The 12,455-nt window shown below is 45.7% G+C and overlaps 1 protein-coding gene across 1 annotated transcript in view; it reads right to left on the bottom strand.

The window, feature by feature from the left end:
- The window catches only part of LOC106811401 (ras-related protein Rab-37-like), an 84,715-nt gene that overhangs the window by 29,841 nt on the left and 42,419 nt on the right, over positions 1-12,455 (bottom strand). The window lies entirely within an intron of this gene.

Here is a 12,455-nt window from a genome sequence, read left to right as displayed (position 1 = left end):
GACGATTTTACTTGTGATCGTTCCAAATCAAACATGTTCGATTTTGAACCGATTATTTTGAAGCGATTTTGTGTAATCCGATGTGGTGTGCGCGTGAACTCAGGAAAATCGTCTACGATAAATATTGAACAGCCAATAGCTGAACGTGCCCGTGTCACATGACATTTACATTTTATCGTAGGTTTATTATGACATCAGATTTTATCGTAGGTGTGCGGGTGTTTATCGGAAGGCGTCGCGCTGAGCCGATTTTACAAACGATGAAGAGATTTTTTAATCGGACCGATTTTTGGGTAGGTGTGCGACGGCCTTAAGACATCAGCTATAATGTTATATTAACAGCACTAACCTGTAGTTTGACCTTCGTACAGTCCACATCGACTACTTTATTCTGAAAGAGAAATAAAGACGTTTTTAACAAAACTGACTCTGAAATGAAAGCGGGGGTATTCACGGAACGGGATGATCAAATCTAACCCTACTATATCCGATACAGGACGGGTGGACCTTCTACATGTAACACTAGCTATACTACAAGTAGAAACTAGATACGTGACAGCTAAAACTACAATTTGTGGCACAGCATGATATTCATGAAGATGGAAAATGAGAGCGGCATACTGGATGCTGGATGAGCGGTTAGCGCGTGCGCGCATCGATTTGGTACCAGATACATGGACGAATAACAGTTACGCAATATATGGAATAGCTGTGCAACATAATTATTATATAGTTATATAATATATGGAATCATTATGCGACATATAACATTGTTACGCATCATATAAAATAGTTACACGACATATAGGATTGTTACACAACATATAATGTAGTTTCATAACATACGGAATAGTTACATAAAACATGAAATAGCTACTGGGTATATAGCATAATATACCGCATATAAAATAGGGACAGCATATTATAGAATAAAGATAGTATAAGGTTGCCTGAGTCGATAGCATATTATAGAATAGTAGGCATGATGTAGCTAGAATATAGACACCATAATTAGAATATTCATATCATGTAATATTAATTTCAATGGTCGGTGCATACAGCGCGTGATGTTGTCGCTGCTGCTGCACGCTACAGCTCACCGCACACGGTAACACGATCAGACCGACAAATATATAGCTCGCCCATCACTGGATATGTGTGTAATGAGAAATGAACTATAACATAAATAAATCAAACCTATTCATCATCCACCTTGCCTCTCAATGCAATATTGTTACAGTTTTTAAAAAAAACGTAGCAAACCCAATTAGGGGGAGAGAGATAAATAGAAGAGGGCAGAAGGGGGACTATGTAGAAGAGGGCAGGGCAGAGAGAGAAAAATAGAGAGATGGAGAGCAAGTGAGCGAGAGCAAGATGAATATAGAAGGCAAGCGAAGGAGAGAGAGAGAGCGGGTGTGTGTGAGAGAAACGAAAGGCGCGCACCGAAACGAAAGCAGCAAGGACACCCGTAATAAAGCTACCCCATTGGAGCATTTCTCCGAAATGATTCTTGGTTTTTGTTAGCTCATCTGACGTAGTCAGATGCAGCTTGTAGAATCGCATGATCGTCCGGCCGCGGCCGTCCGTCCGTGCGTGCGTCAACAGTTAGGCACAAATCTTAACCGCTCGACGTACGGTCACGATATTCGGGACGTCGGGGGGGGGGGTCGCGAAAAAGAACTCGAGATGACCAATTTTGGGCTCAAGGGTCAAAGGTCAAGATGTGTAAACGGAGGGGGAATATTTCCCCCTTAACTTAAGGTATAGGAGGAAATATGGAATGGCGGCACAAATCTGAACGGCTCGACCTATGCTCTTAATATTCGGTGTATAGTGTGATGGGCAGGAAACCCATCACCAGTGCGAAATTGGAGGTCACAGGTCAAAGGGCAGTGGGGGAAAGGTTAGATTTTAGATATTGTCTGAGAACATGGTCTGACGGAGCGATTGAAAAACTTTTTTGTTTCAGCGGTGACCTAGCATTTTTATGGCTTTAATGAAAGGACCATGAAATGTACTTTCTGCTAACATGCAAAGAGTAAGTGTCGGAGAACCTTTTGACCTTCAAGAAGAGGGTTAAACATGGATTTGTTTACTGTTAAAAAGAATTTGACTGCCGGGTTTGCTAGTAGAATCTATACGTGCCTGGATGTATGAGGCTACAATGTCACAGTGAAATTTCAAAAGCTAAATTTGGTTGAAGAAGGTTTATGCTCCTTAAATCGTATAATTTCTATGGCATTCTGTACTGTCAGTTTGTACATGCAACTTATGCCACTGTCAGTGGTCACTGCCAGTGCATGTGGTGGTGATAGTACTGGGTAGTTTTTGCCTGCGTTAATTAGTTACACGTGGCAGCTCTCTATTTTAGCCTGTATAGGCTTGCATAGGTAAATGGATGAGTGCTTACCTATTCTGTCTTGCAAATAGTTGTTGCTACTACGTACGATGGGAGCTTCCATCTTTAATCTTAAGACGCTTAAACGTACGCGCCATCTCGTGGCAACTTTCATAACGATCCCAACGAACATTCCTTTGAGAAGGTTCCTGATACCATCCTTGTGCCTTCCACTGTTTCGACGCGTATGTGAACACATTTGGGACTAACAGGGTTTACTAGAATCCCACCACTCCACCACAGAGTCACCGCAGTAGACGTTAGATGCGCGCTGTCGCTCCGCGGCACTTGTTTTCTGAATATGTGAGTCATAATTATTGCAGAACCTGCTAAATTTTTGCTATCAATTATCTTAATGACTAACACGCTATTTCGCGACCCTTCTCTCTAGCTCTTACTGTCTCTCCCGCCTCTTCTCTATCTCTATCTCTATCTCTATCTCTATCTCTTATCTATCTATCTATCCATCTATCCATCTGTCCTTCTGTCCATCTGTCCAACTGACGATAGTTTAAATGATTCATGTTCGCTAGACGATCGATGATTAGTGATCGATGAGATCCGTTGTTTTCGTGTTTGATACGGGATCAAACCACTTGCCGAAAATGCGCATCATTTAGTCGGTAAAAGTTTCGAGCGGAGTTTAGACATTGAATCGATGGTTATTTAGGATAAAAAGTGCATGTTGTGTATGCGACGAAGCTCTGTGTAATTTTAATTAATTACTGTCCAATGCTTATTCAGGTCTGCTGCCTATGAACGTCCTCTACTGTTGTACAGCGCCAGTAGCGCTGTTCGCGTATAAGTATAGTACAAATATTTACAAAATTATAAATTATGAAGTAAAGCAAAGAGCAACCGACAATGGCACTTAAAAACGATGCCAAAAAAAGAGAGGTGAGGAGCAAGAACAGCAAACGCATAGAGAGCGATCCGCGAACGCGCACGGGGACAATGAATTCGACGAATTAAAAGAGAAAGTCTCAATGATACTGCCACGGGGGAGAGAATTAGTGTGCAGTTCAGCAGAGCCTTTACCATTTTTACGACTCGCGCTCGTTTGCGCGATTTTAATTAATTATCCTTCCGTCTCTTTTCTCGGAACCCGTGGATCGAAAGATAACGAGACGGGGGTGGCGGAGGCGCATAGGAAATTGGAAAAAAATGGAAAAGGGCAAAGCAAAGAGATAGCGGATTGAGAAGAGCAGAGGAAGCGAGCATAGGGGTGACACGGTAGGCAGGGCAAAAATTTATAGGCGAAAATGGCGTTAGAGGAAAAGAGAGGAGAAAAGTGTAGGGGAGGAAGTGGGAGAAAGAAAGAGACACATTATCAATGCGCAATCGAGTGAGAAAAGAGAAAGTTAGAGAAGGATTAATATTGCGAACTTACTGGGGAATAAAAACAACTTAGAATGGGGAGGTGAGCAGGAGACTGGAGTAGGTTAGGAGGGGAAGAGAAAGTGAAAGAGAAACCCCCGAGGGAAAGGGGGTGAGCAAGGGAACCAATCAAAGAGAAATAAGTGGCGAGTGCCGACAAAATACACCGTCCTTCTCTTACCGATGGCACCTCTGCGGCATCAGGATATAGCGCACGCCAGAGAGAGATGGATAGAGGGAGGTGGGAGAGTGAGAGGAGATAGTGCGACCACAACCTTTATTGGAGGCAATGAATGATCATTAAATAAAGGAGGCGGATCAATATCTTCAGTAAATCGCGGATTGAGTATTTTATAATGCACCAATAATAAGAGGACGCAATTATGAATAAAGTAATAGAAGCAGTGTATTTACATAATTTGAACACCATAACTGCGCTGTCTCTCGTCTCTGTGCACGAAAATCCATTACGTCAGGTCAGGCTATTTATGTTATCACACACGCCTATATGATACGATCTAGTGGGCTGCGTCACTGTCGTCTGTCTGCCGAGCAGTGTAACGAAGTAGATCCGGTACCGGTACACTTCAATCTACATCAGCCGGGCGAACACCGTGCCTGTTGGCGAATGAGCTGAATGTGTCCTTGCGAGTAGCAAGCACGGCAGGAGAACCGAGCGACGGAACCAAAGCTTGATTGAATTGGACCAAAGAATAACGCGCGGCGAGTGAGGGCATGTGCGTGTGTGTGCGCCGCGTAATGTGTGTGGAACGTGTGTGTGTGCGCAGCGCGTGTTGATGTGGAGCGAGGCGGTGGCGATGCGAGTGGGAGTGGTAGCTGCGGAGCTGGGTGAGTAAGTCTGTGTAGTGGGTGTGGCGTGAGAGCGAGTAGGTTCAAGTAAGTCGTGTACGAGTGGTGGTAATGCTGAGGTGTGAGCGTGTAGTGTCGTGTAGGTGTGGTGGAGGTGCATGGTGTGTATGGATTGGCGTGGATTCTATTGTGTGCTGAGGGAGGATGATGTGTATAGGAGTGTCGATGAGTAGTGGGTGTGTGTGTGTTGTGTGGTGGTTGTGTGGTGAACGTGTGGGTTGTGCCTGGCTATGACGTAGTCGCTTGATGTGATTGTGACTTAGTGATGTCGAGAGCTTAGCGTCGCGTAGCACAGTCTGTGACTGTGCGCGCCGCGAGAGCCAAGTAGAGTGGTTGATGTGCCCTCTAACATGACTGTGCGTACGGTATGTGTGAGCGAGTTCTGTGTCGTGAAATGTGTGATGTGTCTGTGTGTGTGTGTGTGTTGTGTGTGTGTGTGTGTGGTGTGTGTGGTGTGGTGTGGTGTGTGTGGTGTGGTAGTGGAGTGAGAAGAGTGTCTGAGATGTGATGTGAGGCTGCGTGCTTCTGTGGACGGTGGAGCCGTGGGTCGTAAGTATGACTGAGTAGTTATTGAGTCGCGTGAGTGGGTCTGAAGCTGGATATATGGGCTTAGCGTGGCGCATTATGGCCTTGGTTTACTAAGGAGCCTACAGGATCTGGGGGGGGGGGGTGCGTCGAATCTGTGTGTAGGTTTTATACCGATGCGCCAATGATAGGGCCTTGATGGCACGAGGTCGGCGTCCATGTAGTGACCAAGAGCAAGGAAGAGTAGTGACGCACGTGCGACATATATCGTTGGATAAGGTCCGTTGAAGCGCAGATCGAATAATTATAGATAGATAGCAGGGAGGGCCTTGCGTGTACACTAGTGTCGGAGCGATAGGCGGAAGACGCGACTTTACGGGGCACCACACAATCAGGACTAGTAATAGCTGGTGGTCAAGCGTATAATGCCATCGCACAGTCGCATCGGTCGATAGTCAGAGCAATATATCGTCTACAGATGGCTATCGGATCTGCAGGCCACGCGTCACCGTTTGAACGCTACTTATTGGCTCAACGAGATAATCGTTGACATGCCTAGTCTGTTTATTTCGAACTATGTCTAGATGTTGTCGTGGGGCAGGGGCGAGGCCGTGTGTGTAGCGTGCGCGCGTGCTTTTGCTTGCCCGCTTGTATGTGTGCGTGCGGGGGTGTGATCGAGTGTGTGTATACGTGTGTATATACGCGTGACATGCGTATACGGGTGCCGTCTGCGCCACGCGCGCGCGCTGCGCCCGTGTGTGTGTGGTGTGTGTGTGTGTGTGTGTGTGTGCTGTCGTGTGTGTGTGTGTGTGTTTCGCGCCGGCGCGACGCATGTGCCGTCTGCATTGTGTGCCTGTGTGTGCCCGTGGGTGTGGCCTGTGTGCGTGCTGTGCGTGTAGAAACTAAGTAAACAATTAAGTGGAATCTGAAACCTTAAAGGGGGTGCGGTCGACACAGCGCGATTTTTCACAGTCGCGAGTTGACTCGAGACCCCGATCAAAAATCAGGTGCCGTAATATCGGTACGCGTTGCCGCCGTTCAATTTCTAGACGAATTTTGACTTACGATTATTTTTATCGACGGAGTGAGCGAATACGAGAAGTATTACAGGAATGTGCAAACATGGTCTGTGTGTAGGTCACTTTGTGTGAAGACCGACTGAATTCGTCGAGTGTAATTGTATTATAAGCGGAGCGCACATCTTTGTGTTACCAACGCAAGGATAGGGGAGCATAATACAAAAGACACAAGAAATGGTTGAGAGTGTTGAAGACGAGCCTATCTGAACAACGCAGCTAGTGATGAGAATATAACAGGCGCTACGATACACTATATGGAACAGCAATACATGAACGTGGCCGCGTGTCACATGAACATTTTACAGTTTAATCGTAGGTTTATTTATATGACATCCAGATTGTTATCGTAAGGGTTGGCGTGGATGAAGCTGATTATCGGCTACAGGGCAAGTTGTCGCGCTATGAAGGAACAAAGACGTCGAAAGCGTGGGAACCAAGGGTGAAGCGGTGTGTATGGTATAGACGGACACAAGAGAGAGGATATATGTGACTATCTGTATTAATAATTAGATATCGTAGGAGTATGGTAGACGTCTGATGAGAGAGATGTTAAACAGTTGAGAGTATGGTAGTTACTTGAGAAATGGACGGCAGGCAGGAGTATCATGCGCGTATGTCAGGGCTGTCGGTGACGGTGGAGCGAATATTGACTATGCAGAGCATAAATAATGAGGAGGAATATATATAGCGTGTAGAGACGGATACGAGAGAGTGAAATGATGAGCTCGTGAGCAACGCCCGTGGGGTACCAGTCCGAGAAGTAGCGTGAAGTCCATACGAGTTGATAGACTATAGATTGGGGGACGTGAGAGGGGTATTGGATGTGTTAGCCACACGACTCAGAGCGGTCGGCTGTGAGTATTAGAGGAACTATGTGAGATTACGTAGTTCAGAACATTACCAGAGGGACTCGTGCATCCTGATGATTATTAAGAGAGAGAAAGAACTAAGAAGATAACGGTTATAATAAGCGGAGATACTGAGACTCTCTGGACATTATGACGAACAACTCATGATAGGTATAGTGTGATCGAGCGAACGGATGAAATACGATAGATGACGTAGAACACGCTTCGTCAGCTTAGTAAGTAATTGCGTACCAGAGTCACACACGACAACAAATACGCGAGAACTGAGGTGAGCAGCCTTACGTCACTGTGAGAGACACTAGCGTGCCAGTATAACTATCGAGAAGAAGGAAAGAGCTTCAAGAGTTGAAGCAGATATATGAGCGACTAAAGCGTGAAAGACTGAGAGCAGAAGGTGTTCAGTGAGGTTCTACAAGCGCACAGGCAGTATTCATGAAAAGATGAGATATAAATTTACTGATAGCGGACGATTTGAGTGAACTCGATTATAGGATCAAGACACGAGCGTGGAGCTGCCTAGATCGAGTGAGGATGTTGCGTAACGGCGAGCAAGTGGACTGAGTCACGATGAGAGTATAGTATGTTGGTCTATCTCTGGCAGATAAAAAAAAAAAAAAAGAAAAAAAAACATGGACGGATAACAGTTACGCACATATGAAATAGCTGTGCAAGCTAATTAATTATATAGTATAAATATATGGAATCATTATAGCGACAATAATAACATTTGTTACCATCATGATAAAATAGTTACACGACATATAGGATGTTGACACAGACATATAATGTAGTTTCATAAACATACGGAAATAGTTATCATAAAACATGAAATAGGCTAACTGGGTATTAGCATAATATACCGCATATAAAAAGGGAAGCAGCACATTATAACGAATAAAGATAGTAATAAGGTGCTGAGTCGAATAGTATATTATAGAATAGTAGGCTATGAGTAGGCTAGAATAATAGACACCATAATTAGAATATTCATATCATGTAATATTAATTTTTCAATGGTCGGTGGCATACAGCGCTGATGTTGTCGCTGCTGCTGCACAAGCGGCTACAGCTCACGCGCCACACTGGGTAACAACGATCAGACGACAAATTATATAGCTAGTCGCCATCACTGGATGAATGTGTGTATATGAGTAATGAACTATATATTATAAATAAATCATAACGTAATTCATTCATCCCACTCTTGCCTCTCATTGGCAATATTGTTAGTTTATAAAAATAAAGACGTATGACAAAACGGCCAATTTAGGTGGGAGAGAGAATAATATAAGAAATGAAGTGGCAGAAGGGCGGACTATGTATGTAAGAGGCGCAGGGGCAGAGATAGAGGAAAATTAGAGAGGATAGAGAGCAAGTGAGCGGAAGAGGCAGATGACTAGAAGAGCAGAACGCGAAGGAGAGATTGATGATGAGAAGAGCGGGTGTGTGTGAGAGAATACGAAAGGCGCGCAGCCGAAGACCGCAAGCCAGCAAGGACACTCGTAATAAAAGGGCTACCCCCGGCCCAATTGGAGCATTTCCTCCGAGATGATTCTTGGTTTTGTCTACTTCATCTGTCGGTAGTCAGATGCCAGCTATGTTATGAATCGCATGATCGTCCCGGCCGGTCCGGCCGTCCGTCCGTGTCGTGGCGTCAACAGTGAGGGCCAAAACTCTTAACTCGCTCCGACGATACAGATGGCTTCACGATATTACGGCTGAGGGACGTCACGGGGGGGGGACGAATTCCGCGATAAAAGAACAGTCGAGATGACCAATTTGGAGTCAAGGGTCAATAGGTTCAATGATTTGTGTAAATACGGAGGGGAAATTCCCCTTCACTTCACCAAGGTATAGGAGGAAATATTTGAAATGGCGGCACAAATTAAAATCGGCCTTCGACCTATCTCTAATATTGGGAGGGAGATAATTAGCGGAAGCAGGTAGCGAGTTCTTCAGAGGAAAGCGGAGTAATGGAGGAAGAGCCGAGGTGGATGATGGAAAGGTTGATGATAGGTGCACGTGAAGAACGATGTGCGTGGAACGAGTAGGATCAGCAGTGCATATTCCGGAACATTCGGTTGTGTGTAATTATTTCGAGAGCAGCGATCTGAGCCTCAGCAGTGTGATAATGAGTGAATCAGTGGAGGAACTCGATGGAGCATATATCGACATTGAAATAGTGGATGCAGGATGAGTGATCCGAACACGTCAAGGGCTATTATGAAAGATGAGCGAGTGCGAGAGAGTAGAGTGTCGGGAGAAATCCTTTTGACTTCGCAGAGCAGAGAGCGGTTATACATTGGATTTCGTTACTGCTTAAAAAAATTTGACTCCGGTTTGGCTGAGCTAGAAATCTAGTACGTTGCCTATGGATAGTATGATGGCTACGAGAAGTGTCACAGGTGAAATTTCCAACCAGCTAAATTCTGGATCTGATAAGCAAGGTTTACTGCTCTTAATGAGATTCGTGAGTTAATTATAAGGTGAGTGGCATTGCCTGTACTGTCAGTGTTGTACATGCAACTTATGCCACTGTTTAGGGGTTGGCTTGGACTGCCGAGTGCGAGTGGTCGTCACAATATGGTGTAGGTTGTTTGTGCCTGCGTTATATTAGGTTATCACGTGGTCAGCTCTCTATTTTTAGCGTCTGTATTAGTGCTTGCTAGGTAAATGGATGAGTGGCTTAACTTTCTGTCTTGCAATATTAGTTGTTTGCTTACTTACGTACGAGGGAGCTTCCAATCTTTTTAAACTTAAGACGCTTAAGTTACCGACGGCCCATTCTTCGTGGGCAACTTTTCATAACGATCACGCCAACGGAACATTCCTGGTTGAGAAGGTTTTCCTGAAATACCATATCCTTGTGCCTTCCACTAGTTTCGACGCGGTATTTGTGAACATCATTTTGGATAACAGGGTTTAACTTAGATATCCCACCTCACATCCACAGAGTCCACCGCAGTAGATCGTCTAGATGCGCGCTGTTCCGCTCGCGCGCTGACTTGGTTTCTGAATATGTGAGTTCATCAATTATGCAGAACCTGCTTAATTTCTGCATATCAATTATCTTAATGACTAATCACGCTACTTCCGCGCGACCACTTCTCTTCTTAAGCTGCTTACTGTCTCTCCGCCATGCTTCTCTATCTTCTATCGTTCCTACGGTCGCCCTACTCTATCCTCTATCTCTTTCCCTCTCGGTCTCTCTCTCTCTCTCTCTCTCTCTCTCTGCTCTCTCCTCTCCCCTCGTCTCTCTCTGCTCTCTCCATCTCCTCTCACTGCCCTCTTAGTGTCATCGTCGTTAGTCTCTAATCGTTGTCTCGCTTGCTTGCTCATGCTCCCTCTCCCTTCTCTGCCACCCCAACCCGCTCTTTCTCTGCGCCTCTTATATCATCCTCTCAGGTCCAGTCACCGTCCGATCCCCTCCACATTGTGAATCACACCGGAGCGGCTCATGCATGGGCCCTTAACAGCTACGAGCAGACCAAGACAAACCACACACGACAAACCAATCAGCCCCGAACCGTCGTCTACATCCTCTCAGGTTATCTTCTCACCTCTCGTTCTCCGCGTCTCTCTCATCCGTCCTCTCTCTCATCTCTCTTTCTCGTCCCCGGATCCTTATGGCACACCCGGCGAGGACTACAGCGTCAGAGAAAAGCACAGCGAGGACCCGGCACCACACGGCAATCTCTCGCTGCGGCTCATCGCTCTCATCGTCTCTCTCGTCCATCTCTACTCACACACACCACTCACTCCTCCTCTCTCTCTCTCGTCAGGTGTCTCCTCTGCTCCCGCATCCTCCGCTCTCTCTTCCTCTCATCTCCTCTCTCTCCTCGCTCCTTCTCCTCCATCATCAATCTCTCTCTGTGTGTCTCTCTGTCTCCACTCTCTGGCCCGTTTGTATCCAGCTCACACCTGCCTCTGACTCTTACTTCTTTGCCGGGTAAAGGATTTGACACACCAGTCTTGCAATTCAATATTAAAGCTGACCAGCCGAGCTTAATCTTAAAAAGCCAACCGGCACAAAATATCGTGTAATGGCATGTCGCGCTGATCGCTACTCGTACCACACGCTACGGAACTCACGAACAACATCCGCGCTACGACCCCAACCAATGGATACTACTACTAACCCCCCTCTCTATTCTCTTTCTCGCCTGTCTCTTTCCTTTCTCCTAGGCACTCACAGATGAACAAGCACCCGCACCGACACAGCGGCGACCACTAGCTCCTCGCTGAGACTACCCCGCCAGAATCTCTCCAGACTCACTCAGTCCTCTCCTCCAACACGCTATGAGCGCCAAGTTCAACAGACGCCACCAACTGTTCACACGCAAATCTTGCATAGCCGACACGAATAAAATCGTCAAACACGCCAAGTAAATCCCGCTAACTATTAAGACTTCGCGTTTATTATATTTTCGACCATCGCTTAAGATATTAAGTTTAGTAGCAGTAATTAAGAACACTGCCTATCATTATACAAGAGACGCGCTGGCAGCACTAGGCGTTACATCATATTCACGCCACTCGCACAATGATAAGGCTACTGTTAGCACATGTTTTTTACAAAATTAGTCTTGACAGCGTTAAATACCAGGAAACATTGGTTTCAATGTATGTGAGATCAGCCACGAACGCTCGGCGGTTTACCCGGCAGTTGTGTCTAATTTTGTATTAAAGTGTTTAGACCGCCGAAGCCGGAGCGTATGATCGACGTCCTGTGGTGAAGACTTATTGCAGATGAGGCATTGCGAGTCCGTTTAACAGTAAGACCAGTAAAGCTTGTTACCATCGGTATTCGCGGCCCCGACGTTTCTCAGGATGAGCAGAGCAACCCGGTAAAGGCTGCACTATCCGCATGCCTACGGGACGGGCCGGAGAAAATGAGGAGTCGGGAGTCGCGTGGGAGGTCGTGTCGCCGCAGACAAGTTTGGTGCGGCGTGGTTTTTAAAATAATATTATTTGGCTCTAGAGTCTACACAAAAACGTCATATGATTATTCTACTCTAATCCATAAATTGTATTATATAATACACTCTTGGTCTAACAACCCACATACCAGTACTGTACTGTCGCATTTAGAAACGTTCATTTGTAGCTAACACAACCAACAAGCAACATTAAACAAAATAGCGTACGATTAGGAAGTTTCGACATTCGATCAACAATGCGAACTATTAGACTACATTATAACTATAGGTGTATGGATCTGGGGAGCGATTCACGAGCACTACCGAAGTGAGTACGTCTGAATGCTCTTAACTGTTACTATAGCGAGGCACTCACGTAGATTGCCGGCATTAAACCTACACTCCACCCTGCAAACTA

Source organism: Priapulus caudatus, unplaced genomic scaffold (genome assembly GCF_000485595.1).
Source record: "Priapulus caudatus unplaced genomic scaffold, Priapulus_caudatus-5.0.1 Scaffold535, whole genome shotgun sequence".
In the NCBI taxonomy this organism is placed as follows: domain Eukaryota; kingdom Metazoa; phylum Priapulida; class Priapulimorpha; order Priapulimorphida; family Priapulidae; genus Priapulus; species Priapulus caudatus.
Note: the sequence above shows the minus strand (reverse complement) of the source record. Positions and strands in the feature narration are given on the sequence as shown.